Here is a 23,827-nt window from a genome sequence, read left to right as displayed (position 1 = left end):
AGCTCTGTCCAGCAGGTGTTACCAGGATTTGGAAGGCACCATCACAAAGGCACTAGGGCAGCTCATGCTGAGGGTTCCTCTGTGGCCACTCACACCTACAGCAAAAACAGTTTGAAACACAAGGTGGGCCCTCAGCAAACTGAGCTACAGAGGTATTCATCACTCTTCTATCTCCCCCTTCACAATCTTCTTTCTTCTTACAGTGCCTTCCCCTCTTTTGTCCACCACTTCCACCCCCAGAAGCTCACCACTACCTGCTTTCTGGCTAGAAAACTAGCTACAGTTTTCTGTCCAAGGCATACCTCTATCCATCAAGACCCATGCATGAATCTCTCTCTCCTGCTTCTTTACCTCCACATTTACCTGGGGCATATCTCTCATTACTGAGAGAAATGGCTCAGAGGGTATCTGGTGGAGTACTTTCCTATACAGAAGCATTCATGGCTGCTAATAGATTTGATCTGCTTCATGAGAGTGTTCCATGCACTTCAAAATGGAACAGCGTTTATATGTAAATGTAGGCTGTCAGACCAAGAAGTGGGCAGAGGGAAAGTGGTTTAAGGACAGGGCTGGACTGGCTAGTATCCTTCCAAATCATGCAGCATGCAGAGTCCCTGCCCCAGGAGAGAGAAGTAAAATCTGTCTGCATCACAGTCCCATTTACCTATGAACCAGGCAAGGGTTATCCAGTCTCATGTAAACAAAAACTGTGTTGTTTTTATCAGGAATATTCACTTAGGGTTGATATTCTAGATCTGTAGCTTTCAGGTCTTCACTTTTAGATAAGAGGAATGTTAGAACTCTGAGGGGAAATAAAAGGAGTTAGGAGGGATGTGGGAAATTTTGTCATCCTCCCTTTTCATCATTTAGCTGTGAAAACAGCAAGCCAGGAAGGGAAAAATGACTTGACCAAAATCCAACAGCAAAGTGGTAGCCTGCATGTTTGGGGAAAACTACCAAGATCTCATCTCATATATATATATATATATATATATATGTATGATGGAACAAGGTTTCCTATGGGTTATGGGAAGAGTGAGTCTCCCTGCCTTAATATATTTTTCTCCCTGGTTTTGGGATTCTTAGAAACAGCTGACTCTGTTATACCTAACAGCAAAAGTATAGAAAAAAAATCTAGTGTACATAAAGAATCACCATCTTACCATTTTAAATCATACATTAACTAAATTAGTGACCAACAGGCTGGAACGTCGTGTCAACCTGTGGCCGTGACAATTTAGTAACTCTGTAACCTTGCAAATGTCACATTCTCCCAGTGACATGCTATAGCTAGTTCTCACCAAGCCAATTGTAGTTGTTGTATCTTTCCCCAACTCCAGTTTCAGGAAACTCACCTGGGTAGCTTAAAATTGGACACAATCCAGGTATTTACAGATGGAAATCAGCAAATGCTACAAATCAGAGTCTTTTTGCTGTTGTTGAGCTGGTTCATCTTTGTTTCTTGTTCCTTCCCTCCCAAGGATTCTATTTACCCTGCTGTCAGAGGCTATCTGGGCTCAACTTACTTCCTTCTCCCAAGGTCAAGAATTGTAATCAGAGCAAAGTGGCAACTCTTTATCTAGACAAAGAGGAAGTAAAGTCTTAATGCTCTTTTTGATTAATCAAAGGCAAATACTGGACTCATTGGTTGACTTTGCAGCATCTAGATTGCTGTGATCCTTCATGTCTCTTCACTGTTCTGTGCACTGTCATTCTTCATTCCTACTGCAGGGATCCAGGAGAAAAGAAGGCAACACATCCTGAAGCCCACCTCACTTGGGAGAGAGAGAAAGACAGGCTCTGATACTTTTTTTTTTTACCTAAATAAATGGTACCTGAAGACATTCTCCAGGTCTTGTGAGCTCTGGTTATGAGCAAGGCCCCCCAAAGAGTGACACTCTCACACTTATAGTTACATTTTCCCTTTGAATGTACACTTTGGCTTGCTGCTATTGAGTTTCATGATACTAGAATATACAGAAGAACCATGAGTTGAGGGTGGAAGTGTGGAAGGGAAAACAGAATATTTAAAATAACAGCCATATCCCTGCATACCAAGAACTTGAAAGTTTTGGTTCTTTAGAGCCATTGTTAGCATTTCCCTGGGTATCAGCCATGAGAAGTCAGAGACTGAGATACAGGTGGAGTTATGATTGCTTCTATGGCAAGATTTAAGGAAGAGCCAATCCATAGGCTATTTCCTGCCACATGGGGCATATGACTTTATAATGTCATTTTCCTTGTTAAGTATTTGAGCAGTCTTATTTATCATCTCTGTTTAACAATCCATGAAACTTTGCAAATGTCAAACCTAGAAAGGTTTGGGGCCTCCAGTGTTGGGGTCAGAGAGGAAAAGCCATGCAGATAAAAGGGAAATAAAAAGAACAAGAGGAGATAAAAGCATTTAAGACAAATCTCAACTTTCTTATAATTTTGCTTTGGGTTGGCTTAATTCTTTCCTCTTCTCACGCCAATGAGAAATCGTTTCTATTGGGCACGGAAGAGTTCCGTGTAATGTTAACAGCCAACAAACACCAAAGCTCTCAATCATCCAATTAAATTAGTTTTTCAAAAAAAATTGGCTATTCAACGTAGAACGGCAGGCCTTCAGAAGCAGTGAATTCTCATCTCTGTCAGCCAAGAAGAAGCTGAGTAATAACTTGGGGTGTTAGGATGTTGTCACAGGGGTTCTAAATTGAGTGGGTGATTCCAACTAGTGCACTCTCTGATAGGTGAAAGTAATTACTCTGCATGGGTCTCAGCCAATATGGTAAAACAAAATACAGAAATGCTATGATTACTCATTTTTCTCTTTCTCTACTCCCTCACTGCCCCCCAGAAAGAAAAAGGGAAGTAGGACTCATTGCGCCAAGCTGAGGGATGGGGGCAACTCAATCTCTAATGAAGGGAACTCACTTGCCAGCTGTCCCTCCCAGTATCTTTCTATCTACCCTCTCCATTTGGGGTCTAAACAATAAGGGTATTTGGTGTCTTCTGCCTTAGAAAAGTCATTTTTCAATCTAATTCATATACATGATTTAATGGGATGCCTAGCCCCGGTGCATTTGCATTTTATCAGTAAAATATGGTTATCAGTAAAATATAGTGTTTTATCCAAGGAAATATAATATCTGGCTCTGAGCCTGTAGCTCAAGCTGCTAAGGCACCAGCCACATACACCAGAGCTGGCAGGTTCGAATCCAGCCCGAGTCTGCCAAACGACAGTGACAACTACAACCAAAAAATAGCCAGGTGTTGTGGCGTGCACCTGTAGTCCCAGCTACTTGGGAGGCTGAGGCAAGAGAATCACTTAAGCCCAGGAATTAGAGGTTACTGTGAGCTGTTATGCCATAGCACTCTAAATAGGACAATAACTTGAGGCTCTGTCTCAAAAAAAAGGAACCATTATATCGTATATTTACTAGTGAAATGCCAACAACTGAAGATGCGTGTGTTATATCCAAATGAGTTGATTGAAGGACAGCATTGAAATAGAGAATAAAGTAAGTTTTACTTCATAGGTGTAAATATTATATGCTAAGAGCGTTATTCTATGGTGCTTCATGTAATCTCTTTTAATGGAAAGATCAAAGCTGTGAGAAAGGTGGATCTGTCTGTGTGTTTTACATGTACAAACACAGAAACATATTTCACACATGAATTCACTCCAAATTATATTTTCATAAATAAACTTCTACCATGCACCAGGGAGGCCAAGCAGACATGGTGACCCCTTGGTAAGCTTGCAGTCTGGTATGCACACCCTCTAAAAGGTCTAGCAGAATCAAATCCTCATGTAAGTCTGGAATTCTTTCTACTATGTTATAGCTGTTTCCCAGGGAAGTTGTAAGAAATGGCAAAAATGTATGTTGGTAAATTCCCGCCCCCCCCCCCCACCAGAGGAACCCCTACAGTAAACTAAATCCTTGACGAAACTCTGACTGAGTCGGAACTGCTGTGGCTCTAGGCAGAGCCCTGGTCTCTGATCAGCACTGAGGGATCAGGGGGATGCTTTCTCCACCTGTCCCTTCCCTATTATTGCTAAGCACTCTGTCCCTGAGTCAGAGGGCATCCCACTGGGAAACGCAGAAGGAATAGCAACAAGTTTAATCCCCTGGAGAAGGGATATGAAGGCGGAACCCACCAGAGAAGCCAAGGTCATAAATGTTTAACCCCCACTTCAACCACCCTTCAAAGACTCTGGTTTCATTGTTTTCCCCCAAGAGACCCCAGAAATTACAAGGAGAATGAGTCCCAAGGGAAGATTCAGGCAGGCCTGGGGAATGAGGGCTGGCGAGGAAGTGAATCCAGGCAACTCTATCATCTGCTCCGTGGGAGACGAGGCTGGTGAGCTCAGAGGCCTGTTTTTCCCTTAACAGATGCAAGAAAAGAGCCGGAAAAGGTCAGAGATAAATGCATCCCTCACTTTGTTCTGCATATTCAAAAGGACTTCTCTAAAGAAAGACCCAAAATATATGTGTGTTCACTCAACCTTTTCCTGTCAGGCAGAGGGTTCCAGATACCATCATGACAGGGTAACCACTGAGGAGATTTTTGCAGTTCTGCAAAATAGCAGGGCTTATGAGCCCAGGCCCCCAGAAAGAGTACACTTTATGCAGGACCCATCAATCTGGTGGGAGAAAGGAAAGCTTGGAAACAGCATATTATCTTGAGAAATCATTCCCAGAAGGGAGCAAAAAGTTCACAGGGAGAATGCCAGGGAGGGGGTGGAGAGAGAGGGCGACTGGAACACTGTCATCCGAGCGGCTGGAATTGGAAATGGTCCAAGACCTCATCATGGCTGACATCCCTGCGCATAATCAGAAATTCCTTTCAATTATGTGGGAAAAGTCTCTTTGCATTGTCAGCCCAGATGCCCCCGTGAAGAAATAGCATGAAATGAGTCTCAGGGAAATGTCAGCGTGGGAGCAAGATCCGATTGCCAATAGCTTGGTTAGGAGAAGACAGGCCAGAGAGATGGGGCTGATGGGATAATCTGTTGTCCCCCAAGGCAAAACAAAACAACACCCCCAAAGGTCAAGGAACTGGGCACCCTGGTTTGGTGGTAAAGACATCCATTTTTCTCAACCTGAGTCAAAAAGTATTCAATCGTGTAGTCCTGAAAAATCTTTTCTTCTTCAGTTTTCACATAAAGGACCCAACGAGCCTTTTTTTAACCAAAATTGCCAGTGTGCCCTTCTATATACCAAAGTGGATTATCTCCCATTCTCTACATCTTGCTATATATCAAGGATCACTTCAAATTTCACTTCCCCCCGTATAATGTTCAATTATAGTTAGGAGACCCTGTGTCATATGACTCTTTTCACCCATATAATGCCTCACCCAATACTTTATTAATTTCAACTAATAACTTTAATAAGAAAGAGAACAATGGTAATAACTAATATTTATGGAGCTCTTAGCACATGCTGAAGCAATTTAATCTCTATACAATCTATTGAGTGAAGAAACAGTGACACCATTTAATCCTTTTTTGCAGGAGAATAAACTGAGGCTTTGCTAGGTAAAATCACGTATCTACAATTACACGTATGGGCAGACCCTAGATGGAAAGCTTGGTCCTTCTGACCTCAGAGCTATCCTCTGAAGCCTTGTATTTTTCTTCCTCCCTTTATGTTTGCTTACTGTCTTTCTACTCAGGGAAAATTCATGAATATTCATGTGCAAATCAGCCCAGAAAAGAAGTTCAAAAAGCCAGTAGTACGTGTTCAATGGCTTCATGTTGGAACATTTTCTCCACTTAATGCCTATATTTCAAATACTAAACTCTCCACTGTTTGTGGTACAAGTCAATTCATTGATGACTACGAATACCTAGATAAAGTTTTTGAAAAGACATTGAACAGAGCTATCTGGCACAGAGTTAACAAATGTTCTTGAAAAGAATTGAAAAAGTATTACCTTGTTAGATAAGACCTTGGCTGGTAACTAGAGATTCTCAAATTATTCTAAATGTTATGGGGAATAATTAATTTTTATCAGATGAAATTTCTACATTAGAATCACAGGGCCATAGCATGCTAGATAGAACTAGAGATTATCTGCTGCTCCTGTGAGGTACAAATGGGAAATTTAAAGTTAGATTGAGGAGGGACGTCATTGAGGGAATTACTGCCAGAGCGGATACTGGTTCAACCCAGAAAAGAGAGATGGAGTCACTAGGAGAGTCCAGAGTTTCTCAAACTTTAGTGTGCATGCCAATTACCCGGGATAAGGTCAATGGGTCAGGGCCTCAGTTTCTACTTTCCTAACAGGCTCCCAGGTGGTACTTGTGATTCGTGCTATTAGTAGGATCCATGTACTACACCTAAGGTAGCCAGGATCTAGACCAGCGCCATCTAAGAAAAATATAATTCAAACCACCTAGGTAATTTTAGATTCTCTAGGAACCACATTTTTAAAAGATGTGTAAAAAGACAAAATTAACTTCAATAACTTCATTCATTGGATCTAATATGTGCCTAACAGTGTTAGAACACACAATCAATATAAAACATAATTGGATACTTTATGTTCTTTTTTCATAAGTTTTTGACATGTAGTAAATAGTTTTAAATTTTCAGCACAGTTTGGACCAGTCATGTTTCCAGTAGCAGCTACCAGATTGTACAGAACAGCTCTAAACCATACGCTGTCGCCTGTAGACCCTCTTGTGGAGTCTGTTTCATTCTGAAGTTACAAAACCCAACTAAAGCAGTTCTGCCCTGAGAACGGAGTTCACTTCTGTGTGTGCCCCATGATGCCATGCACACTAATTGATTTCTTCCTGATGGGCGAGAACCCTCCTGCCCCATCTGTCCCACATTTATGTTAGTTAGCCCAGGGCTCCCTCTAATGTAACTGCTGCATTGGGTATGACATTAGGTTAGGTGACTTCCATGCTTCTTCCTCCTTCCAAGAGTCTGTGATTTTACCCACTCCAATACTAGGTGCAGTTATTGCCTGAGATGTCTTCTCACCCTCTTCTTTTCCTTCATAGCAAACAGTTCCTCCAGCCCTCCCTCATTCCCCCTTTTAAACACTCATTCATCACCTACACGCCTCCTCTGGAGCCAACTTCAGGCTACTCTCAGATTTAGAGGCTTAAGTGGACACCAGAGTCTCACAGAGGATGACAGAGCACTATATCAGATGCCTCTGATTCTACATGCCCGCAGAACTCAGTCTTGTACTTATATACAACCCTGAGAATAACGGCCCACGGTCAAAGTATTAAGTGTCTGAGGAAGAACGTAGTACAGTGGTTAACTGCACCCACTCTGGGATCAGACAGCCTGTGATCAAAACCAGCTCAGCATGGGCCTGGTATGTAAATTCTCTAAGCTTCAGTGTTTCCTAATAGCTATGAGATGAGATGAAACATCCCAGATAAAGAACTTAAAAGGCAGTGCCCCTACACAGTTAGGGCTCCATGAGTATTTAAGTTGGTGTTTTTTGACTTGTGAAGAAGGGATCTGATCTTCATTGCATGGCTCAGCCAGAAGAAATGCTGAGGCTAAAAAGGAGTGAGCACATTGTAGGTTGTGCCAAACTTAGAGCAAAACTATCCCCATTTTGCATGAGCCATCTGATCACGACAACCTCAAGACCTTCTAATTTGAGTCTTTCTCTTAAAATCATGTTGCTGCTTTCCTCTCTTTACCTCCCTACCCAGCTCCCACCCTTGACCTCACCTGGCTCTTTAAGAACCTGTCAAACAAAGCTCAAGTCATTGCGGAGAGCACAGCCAAGGGGGGTGCCGAGTGAGGGAGGGGCTTGTCTCCAGGCTGCCCAAAGTCACCAGTGTGCAGTTTGCAAATAAACAGCTTCTCCCCTGGAAGAAAGAACAAATAATTCATAATTGGCAATCTGCATAATGAGTGGTGCATCTATGCAAATATAACATTTGGAATAATCTATTAATATCTCGACTGTGATGTCTGTGGGCCACCACTTCCCATGCTAAAGAGCCAGAGCCAAATATTTTCTGACTCCTCTTGAGGTGAGAAGAGAGAATGACAAGCTGCTGTCTTCTTGGGGTTCCAATTAGAAATCTGGAGACCACCAGAGTTGGAAGGCATCTCAGAGGCTGTTCAGCCACCACTCCCACCCCCACCTCTTACATTAAGCATGAGAAGTAAGAAATCCAGAGAGACAGAGATGCTTTCTGGGCTTACAGTGCTGTTAGAGACAAAACCAAGGTCACAAGTCATTTGCAGACTCCCAGCCTCAAGTCCCCCCCTCCCCTGAGATGCCAATGTCTCTGTTGCTGAATGAGCTTCTCCTGCTAAAAACTGCAGCCTTCTATGTCCAACTGTCTCTAGCTCCTCCGCCCCGGCTTTTCATCTCTCTGGACTGAACTTCTCTTGCTGACCCAGACTTCTAACCTAGAGAACTAAATTCTAAGACTGTAAAACAGAGGGATTAGAAGACTGAGACCAACAGTATCTGCTCCCAAACAAGGTGGCTTTTGTGAATTAACCTAAAGACACAACCCTTAGGTTGGGCTGAGCCCTTTTGCTCTGGAAGTAAAGAGACTCCTGAATACACACACACACACACACACACACACACACAAATAAATAAATAAAGCCTCGTATTTACAAAAGTAATACTATGACTATGAACAACCAGAACCAAGGGAGTGCAGGACAGGCTATGTGAGTATTCCATGCCTATGTCCTCCCAACCTCTTCTCTGTCATTTGTACCTCAAACCAATCATAGGCAGCCTCACCACTTCCATCATGTTCTCCCCCTTCCCCAGAGGTGGCTTACTCTGTCACCCAGATACCTAACAAGCTGCACTAAATGTCCACATACCTGCTGGCCAGGGCAGGGTAGAAACTAGTTGGGGACTGAGGCCTCCGTTACACAATCATACAATTAACCATCGGCCAAGTTGGACGAATAACAGTGTGGGTCTGGGAGGTTTGAGCTACACCCGGGCATGGATATTAACAAGACAGGAAGTCCTTGATCTTTCTTTCAGGTACAGGGCAAATAGTTCCACCTCCCTGATGCTTTTCTGTACTTACTCTCAATTCTCAGATTTAATTAATCACATCTCCTCTGGCTCCAGTCTGCATACCAGCATTTTACTCTGCGCAGTTTGTATTTTGCTGAGCTCTTTACATCCCTCTTCTATGCTCGATTATGAGTCTTTTTGTCTCCTTGGGGTCCTGAGCACCTTGCACAGTGTCTGCCACAAATAAATGCTCAGAGAGCGTTTGACAAATGACAGAATGAGTAAACTAAGTCATAGCCACCCCAGACTCTAATATCTGCATCAGGGAAATGAAGTACTTGGATTTTGTCAACTTAATTCTATGACTCTAAGAATTTGTTATGCTCAGATTCTGCTGAGGGTTACTGAGAATTAAGGGAAGTATAAAACCTGCTTCCAGCCCCCAGGAGTCTAGTTCGAAAGACAAACACTCAGGAAAGAAAATCATTTCAGGCGACTTGGGTAGTTCTAACTACAAGCACAATAGGAGTTCAGAGGTCACTGCCGGGTGGGGCATTTAAAGACAATTCTCAGTGGTTGCGGGATGGGAACAGAGAAGAATCATCCCAAGAGCAGGTGACACTGTGAGCCAAAGCATGATGTGGGGGTCAGGTTTATAGCCTGGTATCTGCACGTGGGAAATGGTAGCCTCTGGCACCATGAATCCTGATTGACAACTGTTGGAGCAATAAAGACCTTACAACTAGATTATGAGTCCTTTCCTCTTGCTCATACTTGTAGCCTCTTGCTTTCTACCCACTTCTTAAAAATAGGCTCTTGTCTCCTCTGTCTTAATAAAATGTGTTGTCAATTTTGCAATGTCAGGGCATTCCTTCACTGTCTATCCCCTGTAAAATCTGGCTTACATCACCACCTCCACAGCCAGAGCAGCCCATTGCCATCTGACTGCCTCTCCCCCCATGTGCTGACACTACTTTCTAAAGGTCTCCAAAACATCTGGGGTTACCAAAATGGAAACCCGTTTCTCATTCCTGCTCCTCGCAGACCTTGGACACTGTTGGATCTATTGACCATCAGCCCAAGCTAACTCTCTTAAAATGTCTCCTCTGCTCTCTGTGGTCTGCACAATGGTGATGGCTTCATTACAAACCCAGTTCTCTTTAACTTTTCTTTTTATCCCCATAATCATGGGTATTTCTCCCAAATCTTCTGAGGACCCCTACACCCAATCCCTTCATGGTTATATCTTTACATACAACTCTGGCTTCTACCCACATGACTTGTAAATTCCTGATACTAACCCCAATTCATAGCTCAAGATTTAGACCCGAGCTTCTCACTGCCAAATAAACTCTCAGCCTGGAGTCCAAATAGTACCTCAAAAACCAGTGTCAAAAGTTCAGTCCTCCCATTTTGATCTCTGCCCAGCTTTTCCCCCACCCCATTTCATCCATTTCTCCCACCTCTTCCAGAACACATTTATACCAAAGCCAAAGCCTTTTGGGTTCTCCCTCCTCAGCATCTCATTTTGACCCCCTTCTTTCCACTGGAGTATTCTCTGCCTCTTTAGACACCTGCCTTGTCACTTTACTTCCAATCCAACCCAAAACTTCCAGATGCACATTTTCTATGCTGTGACTCTGATTATTCCTCTTCTTGGGGTGAAAGCCTTCAATAACTCTCTATTACCTATTCAACTTAAAATGAATGCTTGGGAAAAAATAAAAAGAAAAAGAACTCTTAGTCTGGACATCCAACTCTTTGTCTTCTGCAGCCCCATCTTTCCGTGTTACCTCTGCAGCTACCTACAAATATTCCAGGAACAGGAACCTCTCCAAAGAAATTCCATAGGTTCACATTTCTATACCTTGCTCATCCATCTTCCTGAAAGATCCTACTCCTTACCCCCATCACTATAAAAATGTACACATCCTTCAAAATTCCTATGAAATTGCATTTCCGTCTAGAACCCTGAAAATCTCTATCTCCTTGTTTCTCCCCTTAAGGCACTTCCACACTTTACTTTGAATTTATGATTATTTATCTGTGGGCTCCAAACTAGAAAGTAAGCTCCTAAGGCTAGGGACTTGGTCTTATTTATTTCTGAATTCTCTGGGGTATTTAGCATAGTGCCTTAAAGGCTCCTATTAAGAACTGAATTGAATTGAATTGAATTGAACTGAATTGAATTACTGGTAAAAAGGTCTGAAGACAGTGCCTTTTATTCCTGTCTCCAGAGTAAAATCTTTGGTTGAACTACTTCTTGAGAAGAATCTATGAGCTATTATAGCACAGTTAACATTTAAAATTGAACTTGGATGGTTGTCCCGTTTCTCTAGTGAAGAATGACTTCAAAAACTTCTGGAAGTAGTTTTTCTTTTATGACACAGAGAAAATATGATGAAGGTGAGTTATTCAGCAGGAAGTATCTGGTGTTGAACATCAATTATCCTGAATTCTACTTTATCCTCCCATACGCATCCATGCTAATGGACCAACATTTTCTAATGCTCTGTGAGACTTAATTAGATTTTGTTATAGTTCCCACTCATGTTTTAGGTCTTGATGGAACTCTATGAAAAGAATTACCATGTCTATTTGAATCGCCAAGGTACACACAGAGCCTAGAATACATGAGTGCCCAATATAATTTTATCAAATGAATCCAATAGGAAGATGACAACTGACCAAAGACCTAACTAAATTAAAATCCAAGGTAGTGAATGACCAACACAACATAGAAAAGTGACTTCATTTCATTAATCTTTGAATTCCCCACTCCATCCTCACTTGCCTAGAGAGACCCAAGTGGACATATTAGAGATGGAATAACAGATATCATGGAGCACAGACCTTCCCCAGGTTCAGAATCTGCTTCCAAGTGTCCTACACAAAAAATCCTCCAGGTTATACTTAAATTCCCTCCAGAATAACAGGCTCACTGCCATCTACATTGCTGGATAGCTTTCCATGTTAAAAAGACAATTCCTATATTGAGCCAAAAGCTGGCTTCTTATAAATTCCACCCACTGGTCCTAATTCTGCCTCCAATGTAACACAGTGAAAGTCTATTTTTCTTTTCTGTATGATGGCCTTTCCCATGTCTGAAGACAGCTATCACATCGCCACCACATGGAACTTCTCAAGCTTACAGCCCCCACCTCCATTCCCTTAACCATTCCTTTTTCCACTGGTTTCAAAACTACTCTTCAGAGTCATCACTCTTACCTGAATACATTCCAGATACCCATGATCCTGTAAAAAGTTCCCAGATAAGGGAAAAATATTTTATTCCTTCTGGAGAGTAATTTTCACCTGTCTGAACCCCATCTGCCCTTTCATGAAACCTAAGAGTACATCATATTTTATTAAAGCTGTATGATTTTTTGCTTACACACTGTGTGATAATTTTAAACCTTCATCCTCATTTTGAATGAAAATTCTCCCCACTGAGTCTCCCATCCTCTAATTTTGCAGTTACCACAGAACTTGACCATGACCAGAAACAATGTCGTGGGTGTACTCCATTTCATGTGTGGACCCACAGGAGGAGTATGGCAGATAGAGAAAAAAGCTTACCCTACCTAGCTAAGCCCCCCTGTAGGAATTTCTTCCCACCTCACCTGGGAGGGTATGCCCATCCCACCTTCCTTACTAGGCTAATATAAGGCTCAACTTGGATTACTTGATCAGAAAAGGATTTGAAAAATTGAAATAGAGCCTTAAGTAGGCATTAAGATGATTCATCCCTCTAAGACCCTAGAGTCTTTCAGCTATCCCAGGGTGGCTGCCACTACATTCTCTGGGCCACTCATTGTGGTTGAGGTTAGGGATTGCCTTGTTTCCTTCAGTAATATGATGTCCTGGAAGGGCTCAGGTGTCCCAAGACCAACCTTACTGTGTGACTGAGACAACCCATTTAATGACATGGAAATTGTCAATGCTCTTTAGCCAAAGATCACCAGGAACACACTTGTAGTTGAGCCAATTGTATTTATTGCTATAAATTTTGTGGCAAAGAAGAGCACACATCATGGGAAATCATGCGGCATCCTAGTAAGAGAATGTTAGAAAGAACCTATTATAAAATTTGAGCCTTGGTTAGGTGATTTGTGAAAGGGTCTAAAGAAATAAAATTTTGCTCAAGAGTGGTTGCTATCAGAAAGTGGAGACAAGTTCATGATTGAATATTTCAATAAATCACTTCCAAAGTGAGAATGAGGATAAATATGAGGAGCAAGTAGAAGTCAGTCATTTTATTCAAGAAAGGGAGCACAGTGGCTTCATTTTTGTCTATGTTTAAACAAAATTATGAAATGACCTTGCTTTGTATCCCTTTACCATGGTCTGAAACTAACCTGGCCTGAGGTTAGCATTTTTTGAGATTAGTTATGTCCAATATGAGAATAAAATAGCCTGGGTCTAAATACTGGGTTATCTTTTGTACATTATAATCTGTTCTTTTTTTCTTTCTCAAAATTAATTATTTGTTGACCTTCTTGAATCTTATTTGCCCAATCTAAAAAACAGAAATAACAACTCTTAGCTTTGTTGTCAGGGATGAAAATACTTTATCAACACTGAAGTTACTTGATAAATATGGAGATGCCTTGCCCAGCCCAAGTCACCAGGATCTAGACCTATAGAGTTTCTTAAATTTCCCTGGGAACTGTTAGGTTATCACCCCTAAAAAGAAAAATATTTCTTATAGTTTTATATCTTGAGTCCTCTGAGGAAGCTATTCTTAAACCCTTCCTAAACCTTTCTTTACAAAGAAAGCCAGCCAGTGTTCTATACTTGTTAAAAGTATCCTCTTTACCAGTAAGAGCTGAGCTCTCTGCAAGGGCAGAAGCTGACAAGCTTGAATCCATCTTCTCATGCAAATATAGTTGGATAGTGATGATTGGCATATTTTTGGTTAATAGATAACTTCTGACTCTTTGAATTAAATCATCATGGGATGTTAGATTTGGAAAACATTAAATATATTCTTGACCAAACCTCTTATTCTCTAGTTGAGAAAATCAATGATTGGAAAAGGGAAGACCTCCTGAACTTATTTTCTGTGGTCTGTTGACCATAGTAACCCCAATTTACATAAGCCACAAAGACACCATACTAGGGCTAATATATGTCTTTTGCTTCTAGATCTTGACCTAAGCTAATTGAAGGCTTCTGTACTTGGATCAATATTTTCTTTCTTCCTTCTCTTGTGTGTCTTTGCCATAGTTCTTGGTGATACAGTTACATGGACTATAAGCTCCTCATGAGACTAGAACTATATCTTGATTTCAACTCAATTTAAGCAACATTAGGGAGTAACACTCATGTTAAAGCCTAAATACAAGTTCTACTTTCAAAGAGCTTGTACTTTTACAGAAATTTAGTACATGGCAAAATCTATTAAGTAGTGCAACAGGGGTATAGACAATGAGATTTTAAGCTACTCAAAGGCATGGGGGGAACTTGTGCAAAACAGACACTTAACGCTAGCATTTGTCTACATGATTTGGTATGCAGTACACTTAGCCACCACGTTATTCCTCCCTAATTCTTCACTGTACTTAACTTCCTCCACTCCACTTTTGGTACCTGGGGACTAAGTGATTATCTACACTAGATTATTTAAGAAAAAAAAAAAAAGTCATATATCCTTATGGGTCAGAGTGTGTTTAAGTCAATTGTCATTAGTTTCTAAAATATTTGTATTTTAACCCTAATAGCTCTATAAAGAACTTATAAAAGTGTTAAGCACTTGACAGGCATTTACTAGGTACTTCTGATTGATAAATTGACACCAATGCTTTCAAATATCTCTTCTGATACTTCATGTAGCTCTTTTGAAAAGAGCTGTAGATGTCTATCGGTAATACATGACAGGGGAAGAGTTTACATTACAACTGCAAATAACCTTTAAAATTGTCTAGTCCAGTGATGAAAAATAGTTTTAATCCCACAGAAAAGCTTTATTTGACAATGGCTCTTTCAAATTCAGTGTTAAGAAGCATTCTGAATCTTATTTGGTAGGACAGAATGCTTCAGTCTAACAGCTATGTATGCTACAGGCACAGACTACTTGATTTCATTTGTGCTATACATTTGTCTTCCTAGATATAGCTTAATGTCTATATTTGATAGATAAGCAAACTATTATATAAACCAGAGAGGGCAAGTGACTGGCCCAACATGACACAATAGGTTAGTGAGCAGAGTAGGACCAAGACCCATGTCTCCTGATTCAAATCCAGTTCTTTTCCTGCAATCCCATGCAGCTCCTAGAAGCACCTCAGAGGTTCTATTTCCTATTTGTGGAAAATTGAGCAAATTGGCCCATTGTACACTAAAGCACCTCAGCTCCAAGTTGGAAATAGGGTAACCATATGGAATCCCCTCCAACTAAAGGCATTTCAAAACTCCACACAGCTCACAGAATCCCAGAACCTGAGAGTTGAGATGGGCTTAGAGATTTTCCTGAGCAACCATCCAACTGGTGTAGGAGTCCTTATTACAGCTTCCTTGATGGCCCTAAACAAAATTTTGATATAGCAAGAATTACATTAGTTAAACTCCTACCTCCCTGCTGTTTCTACTTCTCCCTTGACTAGTAGGGCTCCTCTCACAGTCTCCAGGTGTTCATATCCTCATGATGTTCTGGATCCAATTTAGACCTGCCACCCACACTTAATCTTCCCCCAAGTTGTTCCATGCTGCAAAATCTCTAAACCACTACCCCAGCTGGATGTTACAGGAAAGCAATCTGAAAAATATCCTTTGTTAGTTGCCCTGGTCTCTATTTGCCTGAGCCTCTTAACTCCACTTCTGAACCCACTGATTCCCTCCCCTTTCTTCCCTGATGCCCCCAAGAAGCCCCTGACAGCCAGGAGACATGAGGGGAGAAGGATGAGTGAGGTTAATATAACATTCATTTGTGAAGTGGATTTGAGAAGAAGGACCCATATCAAGGGTAAATCACTAGAAAATGAACAAGTTGAGAGAATCAGGGAGAGTCCCTGGGTTGAGCAGAGGGGAAAGAGAATTGCTTTTAGATGCAAGACATGCTAGCATAGGTGCTACACAGGGAAAAAGAAACTGAACGTAAATTACATCTGTTGGAAAATGAGAGCACTATGAATATAAGCCTTTGCACATACTCTTAAACCACTAGGACTGACCCACTGCACTAAAAGAAGGGGTAAGAATTTGGGGGGACCTATTGAGAGCAGCCTCTCCTCTGGCTGCTGTATGCTGGCCCCACCACCCCCAGCTGGTGATTTTACCTTCCAAGTGAACAACATAGGTGGTGTCCTGTAAAGCACCCTGCCAGGACTGGCCTGAGAGTCTATGAACAAATACTTCTGCTGTAAAATGAATGGGTCGGAACTTTGCTGTCTAAATGGCTCCCAGGCTCTAGGATGTTTCCAAGTTCCTCAGTCAGTGTCAGCACACTACCCTTATAAGGGAAGCATTCCCACTTTCTTAGGGCTGCAAATAACTCCTCAGAGTCACCCCTACCAGCTGTGTCCTGCCTCTGAATGAAGAAAGGGATTTAGGATAGACTGTTAGGCACTGCTGCCCTCTGCTGGGTGGTATGTAGCCAACAACCCTCCCCCACAGGTGCCCTGTCCTTCCTACCTCCCCGCCCCCAGCTGCCCAGCAGCTCCCACATGTTGACCCTACCATAGCAGTGACCTATTCCAAATCTGATGATGCAAGTGGAACTTTACCAAAGGAATCTGGGGACCCCCAGGCATGAGTGTTGCAGGGAGATGGGATATGAGTGTGAACCCAAAGAACCAATTGCCCTCAGTCAGGTGAAGTTACCCCTATGACTTCAGTGAACCCATAACCAAAGTCTTGCTCAGTTGAAAACTACACACAGGTCACCAACATGATGGTATCTTCGAGCAAAGATAAACAGAGGCTTTCGGGCTTCCCTTGCCTTTTTATTATCAATGAGCTAAAAGGCAGAAGCAAAAGGGGAATAACTGGATGGCAGGAGAACATCAGGACCCTGTAATTGTTCTCCTCAGAGATGAAAAGGGAAGCTGAAAAACATCTGCATGCTGAAATCTGCTCCAATGCACTAAGTGGGCCAAGAGGACCTGCAGCACGAAGTGGGGCTGATTTACTGCTCTAATCACTAGCATCCAATCTGAAGTCAGACATTATCTTAAAGTACACACCAGTTCCAGGTGCTGTACGGCAAATTTTGATTAGCACTACCAAATTCCCCGCAACTCGATAATGCTTTGAAGTGTGCAGGAATCACAGGGCCACACACTGATGGGGCAGGATGCTACTAGCTCCACCACGTTCCTAAAAAACACACCCCACCCTTCTTCCCAGGGGGGTAAGACATTGGGCTCAAATAGGCAGTAAAAGGAACTGAGCAAAGACGAGGGGAAGTGGATTTAGTAGATGAAGAAGGACCAGATTGTTTTCAGTGAGGCGTAAGAACACAACAGAGGGAGAGTGGAGCTTAGAAAAACCCATATAGCATTCCATATGTATCAGGTGTTGGGTATTTAATATATCATTTCTTCTTGCACAACAGTACCTGGTTGCCATCGCTATCTTTCCATTCTGCAGAGGAGAGAATGGAGGGTTAAGTGACAGGCTTGAGATGGCTGGGTTAGAAAATTATGACTTCATGATTTGAACTCAGGGCTGACTTGAAAGCCTTCACAGCACACGGGTCTGAAAGAATAGTGGTTCATAGGCGGTGGTACGGATGTTAGGGTGTTCTAGGAGTTACACAGGAAAATAAGAGGGAGAATAGAAGTCAAGCAATGGCATTAGAAAAAATGGAAGTAAATTAGGCTGAGGCAGCCAGAGGCTTCATCAAGCCCCTACCACACTCCCAGGTTAGGGTTAAGGTCTCTGAGAGAAGCAGAAAGCACAGTGTCTGCCCATCAGGAACTTAGGGGCTCCTTGAACGAGAGGGGCATTGTTGACCCAGAAGCAAGAGATGCTGGAGGGTGCAGAGATGAGGCTGCCTTCAACGTAAAGGAAGATTCAATGCAGCAGAGAGAAGCCCATCAGCCAAGTCATGGAGGAGAAAGTGATGGCGGTGGGTTATTCTGGGGCAAGCCAGGAGGCCCCGATGAGGAGCTACATCTGTCTGGCTGGAGTTGGTTCAAAAATTACAGCTGGAAACTACTTCTGGCTGGCTTTTAAAACCCAAACAGAAGGGTCAAATGTCTCATGGAAATTTCATTTCCATAACCAATAGATGGGGAGGGCCAGGGAAGAGTGAGGATGGGTGACAAAGGACCCGGTTTGGGGGTTTTGTGGAGCTGGAGCTCTGTTTTCTGCAGTATCTTCTGGAATTCAAAGACCTCAGGAGGGTCTTGGAAACCCACAGCCAACGGCAACCTCGCAGTCTGAAGGCACACGGCGCCCCCTAATGGACCCAAGCTCTCCCTCTCGACTGGCTTCTGTTCCTTCTATACAGCTCACCTGGCTGGGCTCTGTTCTGACAGCCCTGCTTCCTGTGCCCCGGCAGTGTGCAGAGCCACATGCATGGATAAACTGAGTCCTGCTAACGCAGAACCCCCGACATCCCCCTCCATCAACAGCTGCTTTCAGATGTAGAGCAACACCATGTTTGAGAGCACAAATCTGGGTTCAGGCTGGAATTTGAGTCGCCGTGGTAATATCAAAGGGCTGTGGGAGCTCGAGCATGCCCGGTAACCTCCCAAAGCCTCAGTTTCCTCAATGCAGAATCAGGATCCTAATAGTACCTACCTCCTAGGGGCGCTGTGAAAGTTGATGGCAATAACTCGTGCAAACCACTTAGCACAGAACCAGGCACATGGAGAGAACATGCAATAAATAGCAGCTTGATATCATTAGTATAATTGGGATTCAATCTGAATAAATCTCTACGAACACTCTAGGAATACTAACTCTCTCTCCCGCCAGACCTTGACTCAAACTGTTTCTGGAATGTTGTTTTCTGAATTACTATTTTTCTCTAAACGAGGCCCAGTCCAGTTGCTGCTTCTTCAAGGGAACTTTCACAGATACACTACACATTCAGGAAATCTCTCTCCATGAGAATTTCCTGATATCTCCCTGAACAACTTCCTTATACTACAATCATGTATGCCCGTATCTTTTTTCCTGCATTAAAAGGCTAAGCTGTTTATATCAGTCAAAATAGTTGAGATTATGCTGAAGCATCAAATGACCTCAAATTTCAAAGGTTTTAACCCACATGACCTTCAAAGGTTTTAACCTGGCACACCTTCTAAGCCAGAACTAGTCCTGTGCCCTACCCCCAACACGAGGAGGCAGCAAATGCAACCCCACCAGGTCACCTTCTCACCCCTACAAGTAAGGACAAGCAGATATTGGTGGGGATGACTGATAGCCACCACACTCATGGAGAGCAAGGGCAATCTCTAATTCTACTTCACACCACCCCCTAAGTCTGCCCAGCAGTGTGCCTCATGCATGGTAAATGCACAGTACGCGTAGGGATCTGTGCTCAGGCAACTGAATGAATATACTAGTTCACGATTATGCCATCTCTCCCTATCAATATCAGGCCTTGAAATATGTACTTAGAATAAAAAAATCTCTTAATGACTGCTGGTAGAAATTCCAGATATCCTCAGGGCAAGCCAGAAGGGACAATATTTGGGGCACAGGGTACAACTTGTTTCTCTCACATCCACCCCTTGTGTTTTTAACTATAGAAAGTCACGTGTGTTATTATGGCAACCAGTGTGGCAATGAATAACTCAGAAGGGTTGTTTGCCCTCAGGAAACTGATTCACACATGAAGTATCTCAAATAGCAGGAAGACGATCTGAGCCTAGTTGGAGGAAATGCATGAAAGCTGGTACATGCTTCGTCCACAGGATGAACTGAAAACTAGGGGACTAGCCTCGGGGGGTCAAGTTATGTGGGAAGGCGGTTATTTTTCACTTGGTTTATAAAGGTAGCGTACTGCTCAGGAAGGTTCGAAGGAGGAAAAAGTCTTCAATTTTCTAAAGCTCATCTTGCTCACATCTTAAATAAACCACGAACCTGAAATAGCTGGAGAACAATGTTACTCACTGGCTCTTGATACGAAGAGCTGCTATGACTCCTAGGGAGGACAGGGTGCAGCCTGGCTTGAGGCATCCTCCATTCCTTCCTGGCATCCGGGGCTAGTTTGGGCCACTTCCCTTCAATATCCCAAAACTGAGTATCTGAAGTTGAAGACTTTAATATATTGAGATGCGGAACCTCTAACTCTCTCTCTCTACCATTCCCTCTTACTCTCCCCAAGAAAACACTTAAGAATAGTAATCCTACCTCATGACTCTCATCCCAAATACCAGCTAGACAGAAGCACATCTTGACACCTGCCTGGAGAAGTGGTACAAATCACAAACTCCTCCATGTAATCTACGAACCCAGAGGGAGACTGACAGCCACAGGTGCACACATATATGAACTTGTGAGTGATAGGATGATAAAATGAAGGGGTTGTCATGCAGCCACATGTGGATCGGCTCCTTCCAAAAAAGCATATTGGTGTGCTAGACGCACCTAACAAAGATTTTAAAATGTTGAATAAATAACTAAGGGATGACAGAAAATATTCACATATATAAGTATGTGTGTATAAAAAGAGCCACAGTGATATGGCATGGTGAAAAATCAGCGTTAGCCCTTTGAGAGGCAAAAAGCTTTGATTTTAAATTGCATTGATGGACATCTTCCTGAGACATCTGACATCTGTGTGAGCCACAGTATGCATAGAAAACTGATCATCCTGAAACTACATGTGCATGATAATAATCATTCTGACCAGCTATTGGGCTGATGGTGGAAGCTCACAGCTTGAGTGGCAGAATGGAATAGGTGCTAATCAAAGGGAAGCTTTGCAACTTGTTACCTTGACTAAATTTGGTTATAGGTTTGATATTTTATAATTTTATAATTTTTCTATCTTAGAAATATGGGCCATAGGTCACATCATCTCTTGATCCATGTAACATAGCTCTCTTTCTCCAAAAGTAATGGTCATCTCAGTGGCCAAATGATGCTTTTCTAAAGGGTTGTCTCATTCTCCATCAAATCATACTATTCCTCATATTGAAGAACTGAGTCTTCTTAAAGCATAAAAAGCATTATTCTTGCAGTTATTTCACGGGCTCAAATCAACATCCACTAGCATCTGTCTTCCTTGGATGAAGTTAATGGGTGAACAGTGCAACCTTTCAGGAATTTTCTACAAAAGTTCTCTTAAAGAGTTGTTTAATTAAAGAAAGTTGCTTTATATTAGAGGATATTTGCTTACTGGTGCTGAGGCAAGAGAGACTCTCTTTCTCTCTTCCTTTTTCCTGAGTCTAGAGTCCCACACACACTTCTTATTCCAAAATATCTGTGGAGGAGATCCCACACCCACTTTAAAGAGTGAAAATGTTGACCTTGAAAAAAGATCTTTGCATTTTGACAGATATCCAAACTTTAAGCTGAAAGGAAGTACTTGTGGAATGTAAAAGTCCCATTGGAATATCTCTGTACCTTCCTCCTCCCTTCCAATTTTGCTAAAATTGAACCTAAAACTGCTTCAAAAAAATAAAATAAAAAGTGAACCTACAACTGCTCTAAAATACATGAACTCTTTAAAAAATTTTTCCCATTGGTATTTGGGAAAGAATTTGAGAGGATGAAAGGGCTTTGCCACAGGACTTGGAACTGCAGAACATACAGGGGTCCTTATTCTATCTGCTCACAAGGCTGCAGGATGGATAGATAAGGACATAAGTGTTGGAAGAAAACCAAGTCCTGGGGCCCTTCCAGGTGCAGGGGATACTCACAGGAGACCTCCGTTTTTCCTGCTTCAATAGGCTTCATGAAACAATCAATGAAAAGTCTCTGGCAGTATCTAAATTGCAGCCTCCGGTGCTCTTCCGGCTCATAGGACAGTCAGAGTAACTGTGTGATCTTTCCACCTGCTGAGCTTCATGGTAGAAATGGCGCCCCCTTGTGCTGTTCAGCAGTGCTAGTCACCCCATGTCCTTGCGGGAGATTTCATTGATTCATCATTAAACAAATGTTCATTGAGCTTCTACCAAACGCCAGACACTATTCTAGTAGTGAACAAAGAAACAAAAATCCTACCATTATGGAGCTTACACTTTATTACTTGAATTTTTTAAAAATATGCATAAATAAGACAGAGTAGATACAAAAGGAGAGAGATTAGGAGGTGAGTGTGAATAGGAAAAGTATATGCTTGTACCTAGCATTGTCAAATCTGAAAGACCTAAAGGAAATGATCATAAGTGCCATCTGTCCCAACATGGCTGCCATGGCCAAGCACTGGGCTGAGCACCATATCCTGCTTACAATAACTGGGTGAGACAGTCAGTACTGGTGTGCTTGTTTTACAGATTAGATAAGCAATGTTCAGAGAAGTTACACACTTGTCTTGGGACACACAGAAAGTAATGACAATAAGATCCAAATCCCAGGATCCTAACCATTAGGCTGTATCACCTCCTTAAATTGGGCAAAGGGAGGGGCACTCAAGCCACCTAAGGCCATTGTGGGTGTCTTAGAAACCTGAGAACAGCCACTGGGGATCTCACCAACAACCACCCCAAACCCTATATACACACCTTCCCCCCTATACTTGTGTGGTTTTGCATTTTTTGTCTAAGGGTTTAATTTTGTTTAATCTATGTAAGTCCTCACTGCTAAATGTATAGGAATAGAATTGAAAAACCATAGTCGACCAGGTCCACATAATATTTGGGCCAATATTTGTTCCTTCACAGCACAACAATCAATGTGCATCATGTTGGCCCTTGGTTCACCACAGAATGTCAGATTGCATTTAATAGCTCTATATAAGATAGGTCAGAATAGAATAATATATTTTTAAAATATTTTCAACCAAAATGGCTGCTTTTTTAATTTTTTATTAAATCACAGCTGTGTACATTAATGCAATCATGGGGTATAATGTGATGGTTTTACATATAATTTGAAATGCTTTCATCAAACTGGTCAACATAGCCTTCATAGCATTTTCTTAGTTATTGTGTCCCCTCCCATCCCTCTCCCCTTTCACCTTCTTCTTGGGCTATAATTGGGTTATAGCTTTCTTATGAAAGCTATATGTAATTGGTTTCATAGTAAGACTGAGTATGTTGGATACTTTTTCTTCCATTCTTGAGATACTTTGCTAAGAAGAATATGTTCCAGCTCCATCCATGTAAACATGTAAGAGGTAAAGTCTCCATCTTTCTTTAAGGCTGCATAATATTCCATGGTGTACATATACCACAATTTATTGATCCATTCATGGGTCAATGGGCACTTGGCCTTCTTCCATGACCTAGCAATCATGAACTGGGCTGCAGTAAACATTCTGGTACATATATCTTTGCTATAATGTGATTTTTGGTCTTCTGGATATATACCTAGTAGAGGAATTGTAGGATGGAATGGCAGACCTATTTTTAGATCTCTAAGTATTCTTCAAATATCTTTCCAAAAGGAACATATTAGTTTGCATTCCCACCAGCAATGTAGAAGTGTTCCCAATGGCTATTTGTAATAAGTGGCATATATCAAATTTACATAAAGAATTCACTTATCTAAAATGCTGAAATAAGCTATCATTTTGTGTGACTATATACTTTATATTGGAACATTTACATGTATGTACACACATTTATATGCAAATATAAACATCATTTTTCAATCTTTCTTTGAAATAAAAATACGTAAACAATTAGAAAGTCTAATCCTTCCTTAAATTGTTGTAATTCAACTTGTCTTCTTTTTAAAAGCATATTTGTTTTCCAATAATATGACTTCATCTAGTTTGTTTTTAAGAAAGCAG

The sequence above is a fragment of the Otolemur garnettii genome, unplaced genomic scaffold, assembly GCF_000181295.1.
Source record: "Otolemur garnettii isolate 467f Iridium unplaced genomic scaffold, OtoGar3 scaffold00012, whole genome shotgun sequence".
In the NCBI taxonomy this organism is placed as follows: domain Eukaryota; kingdom Metazoa; phylum Chordata; class Mammalia; order Primates; family Galagidae; genus Otolemur; species Otolemur garnettii.
This window is presented reverse-complemented; position numbering follows the sequence as displayed.